The sequence below is a fragment of the Mastomys coucha genome, unplaced genomic scaffold, assembly GCF_008632895.1.
Source record: "Mastomys coucha isolate ucsf_1 unplaced genomic scaffold, UCSF_Mcou_1 pScaffold22, whole genome shotgun sequence".
Taxonomy (NCBI): Eukaryota; Metazoa; Chordata; class Mammalia; order Rodentia; family Muridae; genus Mastomys; species Mastomys coucha.
Genome location: NW_022196905.1, coordinates 149603163 through 149613871, shown reverse-complemented (window position 1 = coordinate 149613871; position 10709 = coordinate 149603163).

Below are 10709 nucleotides of genomic sequence, written 5' to 3'. Positions count from 1 at the left end.
AGCTGAGGGGTTTGCAGCCCCTTAGGACGAACAACTATGAACTAACTAGTACCCTCAGAGCTTCCAGGCTCTCAACCACCAACCAAGAACTGCACATGGAGGGGTCTGATTGTTCTGGCAGCATGTGTATATTAGAGGATTGCAATTTGATCATCAATAGGAGGAGAAGAGCTTGGCCCTGTGAAATTTCTGTTCCCCTATGTAGGGGAATGCCAGGGCCAATAAGTGGGAGTGGGTGGGGTGGCAGGCATGGGGAGGGGGGAGGCGACAGGGGTTTGTTTTTGTTGTTTTTGTTTGTTTCTTTAGTTTTTGGAGGGGAAACTAGGAATGGAGAAATTTACATGTAAATAAAGAAAATATCTAATAAAGAAAAAAAAAAGAGTTTCCTGCCTAGAACCTATGTAGAGGTAGAAGGAAAGAATAGGTATCATGAAAATGTCTTCTCAATGCCATATGGAATGACTGGAATGACAGCACACACTTCCACACACAGATATGGAAGTATATATACAAAATAATAATATAATTTTAAAACGTGAGAGTAGGTCTGAAAAAGTGGCTAGCTTATTAGGAGTGCTTTTTTAACTTCCAAAAGTCCCTATGACAGTAGACAGCAACCATGTCAGTCAGATCAAAATCCCTTGTAACTCCAGCCCCAATGAATCCAATGACATCTTCTGGACTCTACAGGCATTACATATAATAGATGGTGCATATTCATATAGATACATTCCATAGTACACATAAATAAAAGTAAATATAAATATAAAATAACTTATAAGAGTAGAATATGTGCTGCCTATATGTAATACCTTGTAAATACAAAGCAACAAGCAAGAGAGATAAACCACACAGTTAAAGGGATCTTAACAGAAGGGACTATTATTGATTCAAAATAGGGACTTAAAATCCCAAATGGTTCCCAGCCTCATTTGAGGAAATACTGAGGCCTTTAAAACAATAGAAATGGAGGGTATCAATGTCAAAGGAAGCTGCTACAGAAAAATAAATTATTTTTGAGAATCTGAGTTGGAGGTACAAATATCTACCTGTATCATTGTATGTATTAATTGGAACAATGCGTTTTAGAATAGTCCTTGGCATTTGAAATAAACCCCTGTGCAATTTCCCAGCTCTCTTTAATAGACACTACTATGTGCCTTCTGATTAAAGATGTGCCATTATTATGTAAGCGCCTCTACTAAAATGAATTGTGATGCTCCAAGTTTACATAGACCACATTCATGCCTTTTGAATCTTAATAATTCGAGTGGAGTTGGCCAGAAACTGCACAGGGTATTTTTTTTTTTTTGTGAAGAATCCTGCTAGCAAGTATTGTACTGGGAAGGTTAACCTTTCAGACAGTTTATTTAGCACACTACATTTTTAAAAAGACAAGATGTTGACAAAGCCATAACCAAAAATCCATTAGTGCAAAAAGCTAATCCTGCCAACTGGTTAATTGAATGAGACATTTAGCAAGGCCACAGTGTGTGCTAAGAAGCTGAGGGGAAAATGCCACTTAAACAAGGCAGAGTTGAAATATGCACAAATACCAATATTTTGATAGCTAAAGAAAACACACAAGGTAGAAGTGTGTGTGTTATGAATATTAAAATGACTTTCACATGATAATCTCACATTTTCCAGATGTTTTACAAAACAACACGCAAACATTAACAGGACTTTTCCTGGAAAGGTTTGATCCATGAGCTTTCTTAGGCATCTGATATTCTATAATCCATATTTCAATGTTAAGTCATGCTGCAAAACACTTGAAAGGTTCTATTGATGAATGGGCCTTGCCAAAATGGGCCAAGATTTGCACAAGTAAGAGTAGTAACTATTGAAGGGAAATAAGTCAAAATGACTTACATACATACAAAATTAATGCAAAACATGTATTATTTCTATGAGTTAGTTGAAATGTTTTGTGAAAAACACATAAGCAAAACCCACATATTTTAGACTTTAAAGTAGAGCATATTCAAGAGACTGTTGAAATCATAGCATAAGTTTCTGATGAACAATTTTGAAAACACCCCTTTATGGCAACCATCCTTGTGAAGTCCAAATACACAGCACGGACTCCCTGATTTAGTTCTATGCACATACCTTTCCTCTGATGTCTCTGTCTTGTTCTCCAGCCTGCACTTTTCCATGAGTATTGTGATCCAGAAGCAGAACAGAAATCAATCACATACATGAGAGAAAATCAGTTTACTCCCCCATCCCTTTTTTATTCTAGTAACATGGATGTGCACATTTAATTTGTTTAGGTCATGCAGTATTAAATAAGGAGCATAGGTGGCATTGTTAATAAACTCAGGTTCTTTCCATCAAAATTGTTCCCATTGACCCTCTATTTTACCTAAATTCATTTTCAAACATCCCAAACAGCTTCAATTTCTGTTGATATGCACCATCAAGGTTCTAAACCATGCATTACATGTTATTATTCAAAACATTTCAACTCATTGCTGTGTCTGTGTCTAGCTGAATGTTCAATAACATGGCTACATTCATTTGGCCTTTTTTCCTCTGTCCATCACTACATTGCTTTTTTACTATTGACAAGCAAAACATTTACAGGATGAATCCCAAGACATCGCATTTACCAGAAAGTTTTGCTTTTCATCTAAAAATCTGCAAAACAAATATTTTAATCACATAATAAAATTTTATGTCCTGTGAAGCTATTGAGATTCTATCTATAGGTATTTATTCCAGTCAAAATTGTCATCATATATTTTATATATATATATGTGTGCGTGTGTGTGTATACATATATATATGTATATATATATATGTGTGTGTGTGTGTGTTTACATACATACCTATATGTGTGTGTGTGTGTGTGTGTGTGTGTGTGTGTGTATGTTCTTTTTTCTTCTGTTTTGTTTTTCTCTTAGTATTCCCCAATGAAGTTTCTATTTACCCAAGGTTCTAAAAGGTGCATCTTTTATGGGCTTCATAGACTAAGCTCCCAAGTGTAACAAATGTAGACAGAAAGGTTGCAAGAGAGAAGAGGATTTCTTTTTCTACATCAAAGTCATTACACAATGCTGAGCATAACTGTGTAGGACACACTTGAACCTTACATTCTAGAAATATCCTAGCCTTTCTTGGGTATGGTTAGTCTTGCCAAACACTTTGTAATTGTACTTGCAAATATGACTTCCATCTTTGCAGTATGATCCAGAGGAATGATGCATGCACAGGCAACTGTCTTATCACCTCACTCCAGGGAGAGCAGATGGAGTCTTACACAGCATGTTCTGAGCAATTACACAGAGACTGGTCCTGATGGTACCTCTTTTCAACCCATACGTACCTTAATGCTTACATAAAACAATCACTACCTGGTGGATAATTTTAAGAAGACAGCAAAGAAATAGCATTAACATGACAAAATAAGGAGCAAAAGTTAATCTACTACTGACTTATAAACAAAGAATCTTCTTCTAGACATAAAAGTATACCTGGTCATGGTAATCAAAGTTGAAAGAAAACTGTGCACCGAAACATTATAAACATCCATCCTACTTTGGGACAAAGGAGAGATGAACAAGAGTAAATTAACTTGGTGTATTTTTTCTCATGAAATCAGAAACAGCCTTAATCCCTTAGCCGCCAACAGCTATGAGAAAAGAAAATGCTTATGGCATTACGTTTTCTACTAAATCAAGTGAGGTGATCCACAGATTGAAGGAGAATCATATAGATAGGTAGATAGGTGACAATATATGATGGATGATAGGTAGACAGACAGAGAGACAGATAGATAGATGCTAGATACCTTAAGCATTTAAAATTAAGCCAATTCAAATTAATTGTGGGCATTAATCTAAAAACAAGACTGACTGAACTCATGATCAGTAAAGAAAGGAAAATTATGGATATCAATCATGAAATTATACATTTCCATGCCTTTCATGAGCCTATCAAGTTTGAATATTAAGAATAATATGATAGTATTTATTTCATTTAATAACAGATAAATGATAAAAAATTAGAATGGGATAAATGTAACAATAGCCAAAAATTAAAACATTTAAGTTGTCACATCACTGCTTTAAGGAAAAATAATACACATATTGCATATTAGGCATGCCCCCATATAATTTCTCCATATAAAACACTAAAACAACCATATCTGACCTATAAACAATTAAACCTCATCCAAAATAACCTACAAATATACTGATGCACATTCAATGAAAATTTATTGGATATCTAATCTGTGATTAGACTATTTCTTATTTTAATTTGAGAGTACATTAAGAACAGAAAATTATTTTCTATGTACACATCCTTGGAAATTTTATAGACCAATCTGTGTTAGCCACTTAAATTAATTCCTTTGATATATTTATTCTTAAAATTCATTGATGAAAAATTAAGCAATTAGCTTAGCTCCTATACTGTCAATTAATGAATATTTTTTATTCTCATTGTTTATTGCTATGATGCTCATTCCACACCTGAGTAAATATTCTTCATGTAGAATGTCTTCATTAGGTGATGCTTTGCCATTTATTACTAGGAACACGGTCATGTCTGGACTGTGAAGTTTTGTGGCTGCCAGAGGTAATTGAGGCTTTCAGTTTCCAAAAGGTCAGCTGACCTAGGAATGACCTAACAGTTTCATCTCAGAGGGTCATTGTTCTTAAATGTCAAAGTCATTAAAAGCCATTACAGCTTCACTACATACCTTAGACTTGTCTTCAAATTATAAAGAATTAGAAAGCAAAATAAAAATTCTCACTTTTATCAGGTATTGGATTACTTTGAGGTCAGTGCCTTCAAGGGGCCATGTCAATGCCTGTACACAATTTTGCACTTATGTTTGAACGAGCCCTAAATTACTCAGAAAATAAGAAAACACTGAGCCCCTGCCTTGTTCTTTGGAGACAGTGTGTCATACCCCTGGCTTGTCTCAGATTTGCTATGTACACAGTGAGGAATCCACAATGGACTCAAATTCACAGCAAAAATTGTGTCTCAGTTTCCTACATCTTAGTGGTCTGGATTATAGGCAGTAGCCATCATGCCAACCTCCTGCATGTAAGGGGAAAAACATAATTATAACTAACCAAAAATTCTTATGGAAGTTTTTATTATATCTGCATATTAAGGAAATACAGAAGGGTTTCCCCCTTTTCTTGTCTATACAGAACTTAGTAAGGAAAAGGGCAATGAAAAATATATCTGCTTTGCCCCACTCATACACCTTCATATGGAAATATGGGAAAGTCTTTCTTGACTTTGATGCATACAAGATTTTCTGAGTTTCTGCTTCTGAATGCTTTTTCCAAATGTTTCTAATGGAGTGAGTTGCAATATAGATGGTCACAGTACAATGATCAATAAGCATGATTTTTCTTTTCATAATATGAAATTATGAATTATTTTTTGTTCAGGGTGTGTGTGTGCATAACTGTGCATATGTTATTAAGAAGATGCTGTGCACTTGGCACTAGGGAATGTAATTATGTACCTCGATTGGGCACCCTCCTAGTGGCATGGGTGCAGGAGACTGGATGGGCTAGCCAACTCGGCTTCCACCCAGGCCCAGATCTAGTTCTCAGTGTTGGTCCACTTCAACATCCACCCCATTGATGAAATCCCGGAGTACATGAAGGGGTCAGTCTTGCAGAACCAAAACTGCAGGATATCCATGACACAGAACAACAAAATGTCTAAGAGAATTCCCAATAAGGACCTAGTACACATAGTGTAGCAAAAGCCAGATGTCTTAAAACAGACCAATGACACATTGCAATAAAAATTTGCAAGTAAAGCTGTTTGGGTAAAATGGTACAATGTATTATACACAATAACACACTTCAGCTTCCATGGCAAGAGTTTTTTTCTATAATGAGAGAAATTGGGGTACATGATGTGAAATTCATGAAGAATCAATAAAAAGTTAAAGAATTTAAATTAATAATTTCTCAATATATTGAATCCTCCTAGAATGGCCTTCCTCTCTGCTATTCTATAATCCATTATTAATTCAAAGGTACATTACTTAGTCACCTAATATTTCTTCATTTTTTTAGTTATGTACATTTAATTCTACCATTTGTATAATGTGCTCTAATATGATTATATGGTTATTTATCTGTTCTCTATTTAATAAAGCTCAGTTTGTGGCTTGCAATGTGGTATGAGCAGAATGTGTTTCCTTTTTTTTAAAATAGTTTTAATTAGATATTTTTCTTTATTTACATTTCAAATGTTATCCCCTTTCCTTGTTTTCCCTCCAAAAACTTCCTATCCTATCTCTCTCCCCCTGCTCACCAACCTACCCACTCCTGCTTCCCTGTCCTGGCATTCCCCCACACTGGGGGATAGACCCTTCACAGGTCCAAGGGCCTCTCTTCCCACTGATGTCCAATAAAGCCATCCTCTGCTAGATATGTAGCTGGAGCCATGGGTCCCTCCATGTGTAGTCTTTTGTTGATGTCTTAGTCCCTGGGAGCTCTGGGGCTACTGATTAGTTCATACTGTTGTTCCTCCTATGAAGCTGCAAACCCCTTCAGATCCTTTGGTCCTTTCTCTTATGTGCTTCCTATATGTACTATATGATAGTGTGTTGATATCTTCAGTCTAGTTGATATTTGGGCTACTTATTGTTGAGGATTCTTTCCAATCTGGATATGAGAACCTGTCCAGATGTGAGAATGTAGATTGAATTGTCCTATTTTCACCATGTCTAAACTAGGTGGTACTTTATGCCTTTAATGAAATATGATTTGATGCATTAATAGTTATAATATTTATGTCCCTAACTAATATAAAGTCTCTCCATTGCTTCTGATTCACTTTGAAGTCTACGTCAGGATTCATGAAGTTTACTCCATGATGTCTGTGCCAGCTCCATTTGCTTGATAGCTTCATTTCTATTTCTTGAATTCTTTTATCGATATGTTTGTTGAAGACAAATCCAGTATATTACTGTGTCATTTAACTTGTGTGTTAAAGTCATTTATATTCAAAATAATATCTGTAAAATTTTGTTTTTATCTAGATTGGTCTCTTAATTTTTAGAATAGCACCTACAACTGTGTGAAATATTTAGGGTTGACTGATATATTGTAAAAAGGTATAATATAAAAATTAGGATTAAAATATCTAGGGCTAACTCCACACATGTATTGCTATTTACTGATTTCTTGTGTGACCTTACAGATGTAACCATTAAGTTAATTATTTTAGAATGTTAAAACAAGTGTTTGATGTCCACCACAACATAAATACTAATAATGTCATCAGAAAATAGTAGAGACATATCTTTGATTTCTCCCCACCACTTTGTTAAATCAGTGTGTTTGGAACATGGTTTGATCGATACATTTCTTTCTTCTGTAACTCTCAATTTACCATCTAACTGTTACCATGCTGTTATATGCTTTAAGTGACCTGAATCTGTGCAATGGGCTTTTACTAGAGTTAGTTATTTTCCCTGTGGAGTCATCACAGCTTCTGTAAATAACTTGTCCCAGGGTGTTTATTCAGAAGTTCCACAAACTTAAATTTATCAGAATGCTAGACTTTGTTGAAATGGTCTGCATTGGTGCAAATTTGGAGTAAATGGGTATTTGTGTTTTTCTCCCACAGGAAAAGCTAACAGAATACATTGTTAATTATATTGGGTTCCAGAATAAAAATTCTCTAATAATCTTTTTAAAAAATGTTGCGACATACTCAGAAATTAACTGTGAAAACCAACTATAAGAAAGTAAAACAAGCAATGAAGTCTTGTAAAAAAGCCATTGCAATATATAGGAAACTGAATTCAGCTATATGCTGGGATAATTAAGTGTTCATGCAATGGTTTCTCTCTTCTTGCAAATTGAATCTATTGACATTCTTCTGATTAACCATGACAGAAATGGTTAAAATGTGTCTGTGATGCCTAAATTTTTAAAGTTTCCTATATCTGTAAGGAATGGCTTGAATGCATTATACAATATTTATTTCTCAATATGATTACATGTTTCTAAATAAATGCTTTAATAAGAGGGAGATCAGAAGTCAATGATTAATAAGACACCTGTATTTACCTAGTCAAACTAAGGAGAACTTGTATGCTTTTGATCAATATATTTTACAAAGCTTTTATGCTGTGTATTCCTTTTTTAGATGTAAAGATAGAACTGGACTTGCCTATTGCAATTAAAATAAGGTATATTTTATATGGATAATTGTTTAATGTATATGATATATATGAATAATCAGACCTTTCGAACAGTATAATTATTAGAGTACATGTGCTATAGAACAGTACCAAATCCACATAATTATAACCACAGTGATTTTCAATATCATATTGAAGATTTATCAAGAATAGAAAGATAATGTTAATTAACCATGTTGAAGAAACGTTAATTTTCCTTTTTTTTTATTGAGTCATTGTTTTTCTAGTTACTGACAGTGCTGGTTGAAAGTTTAGATCAAGCTTTTAAAAGAAGACAATGAGAAAATTTGATGTAATTGCACAAATACATATATACATACACATACATACACAGAGAGAAAGACAGACAGACAGAGAAAGAGAAATTCTGTTTTAGGCTCTAGGATGCTAAAACTAAAAATCCTTCCATTCCCTAGCTCAGACCTTCGTGTCAAGCACATATCCTTTGTCTTAGTTCACTTTTCCTGCTGGTCTATGTTCGAATATGCTGACCAAATTCAACTGGGCAGTGAATATGATAGAGCTCATCAAAAGAGTAAGTAGAGGCAGATACTGAAAACAAGGATTGAAGTAGAAACTGTGGGGTTTAGTTGATTACTAAACTGGCTTGTCAGCTCTGCTTCTTATAAAACTCAGGTCCATGGACCCAGAAATAACATTGCTCACAGAGATCAAGGCCCTTCCGTATTAAATCATAAATTCTCCACAGACACACCCACAGGTCAGTCTGATGATAGTTTTCCTTAACTGAGGTCCTTTCTTCCTGGGAATGCTAAATTGACAGCTGAAACAAACTATGACACTGTCATTGTTCTCATTGAGAAAAATATGGACAAACTGATCATAATGAGACAGTGAAAGTACAAGGAGGGAGGTGTTAGTGACTTTGACTACTACTCCACATAAATGAAACCTTGAATTGCTCCTCCTCAACATATATAAATTCTCTGTCAACTGAAAGCTTAAGAAATTGTCAGTGAGATCATTTCATTTGTTGTGTAAAAATATTCCAGATTTATTTAAAATTCTAAAGTTCACATATACCTCAATCTCTTGAATATGTACCCTTTCATGCTTACCCAATCCCTGCTGTGAAATTTAAGAACATATTTCATCTACTCTATCCTGTTACATGGGTAAAACATCAGAATTGCTGTACCTCATGACTGGAGCTACACTATACTTAAAAAAATAAGGTATTTGTTTGCAGTGCAAACCTCTGGCTCTTGTTATCAGATTCCAGTGAAGCAGCATGCCCTGGACCCATAAAACTTTGTGTAGAATCTGTTTAGCACTTCCTAAGGGAGGGTGTGGGAGGGTGATAGGACAGAAATGGAAGTTCCATTATCTGAATTTATCTATTTAAGGTAACCTAAATTTTATTTGATTAAAGTGACTTTAAAGAAAAGCCAACTTTAACCAGACATAAATTTTTTCTTGAAGTAGCGTACCTGGCACAGATCCTCACTTCAATCAATACTACACTATTTCTCATGCGTGTTGTCTCTTCTCACAAATATATTGATGCTTTTGCTTACAGCATTGGATTGCAATATAGTGAAGCCTATCTGTTCTAGAATCTCATTGAGAATCAAAGTATAATATTCTCATCCTCATGGGTCCATCATTTAATTTGGCACCTTATTATCCTGAAATCAGTGCTGAATTGTTAGTGAAGAGCATCTAAGCACACTGCCACGTTTATAAAAAAGGGAAGGATGTTCTAAAGTTTGATACTATAGGATAATGAACTAAAATTAGTTACATAAAATCTGAGGGTATCCTATGTTTTGTTTCAGTACCACTTCACCTGAAGAGGTACTGTAGAGACCGGAAACATCATAGGCTTGTCATTTTTTATGTCTTCATTAGTGAATGAAAAAGTTAGTGAGTGAGCCATCGCTAACATCAAGACTCTCATAGACAAGTTGGGCTCTGTATAATTCTTTAAGGGATTTAGAGAAATTTCACTATATTGTAATTCGGTATTTTATTTCAGTCACATAGCCCTATACTTGGGTGAGACTGGACACTCATCTTCACATAGAACAGTGATGTTACTGCTCTGAGTTAAATTAAACGAATTTCAAAAGTCTTTTTTGCACACAAAAAGGATGATGAGGGAAAATTCTCCATTTTTCTTTATAGTTCAAACTGAAGTGGAAATATTGTTTCATTTTCATGAGTTGAAACTTGTGTTCTATAAAGCTTAACTGGGGTATCCAACTATTTAAAATATGTTAGATAAAAAGAGAAGAAAATATTGAAACCTGTAATTCATTTTTGACAAAAGGGACTACGTTTAGATTTACTAAGTATGCATGTAGTCATCTTCCAACTTTGCTGCCGAAGCAAACATCATAATCCTAAAATGATGTATTTTAAAATAGATGTCTTATTCCTAAAACAGTGTTTCATCAAAATAGAAGCTGTCGTTCAAAGTCCCAGAGTCCAGGTGTCCTCATGATATAATTAGCTTAAATGGCTGTCTTTCTGCCAAAAT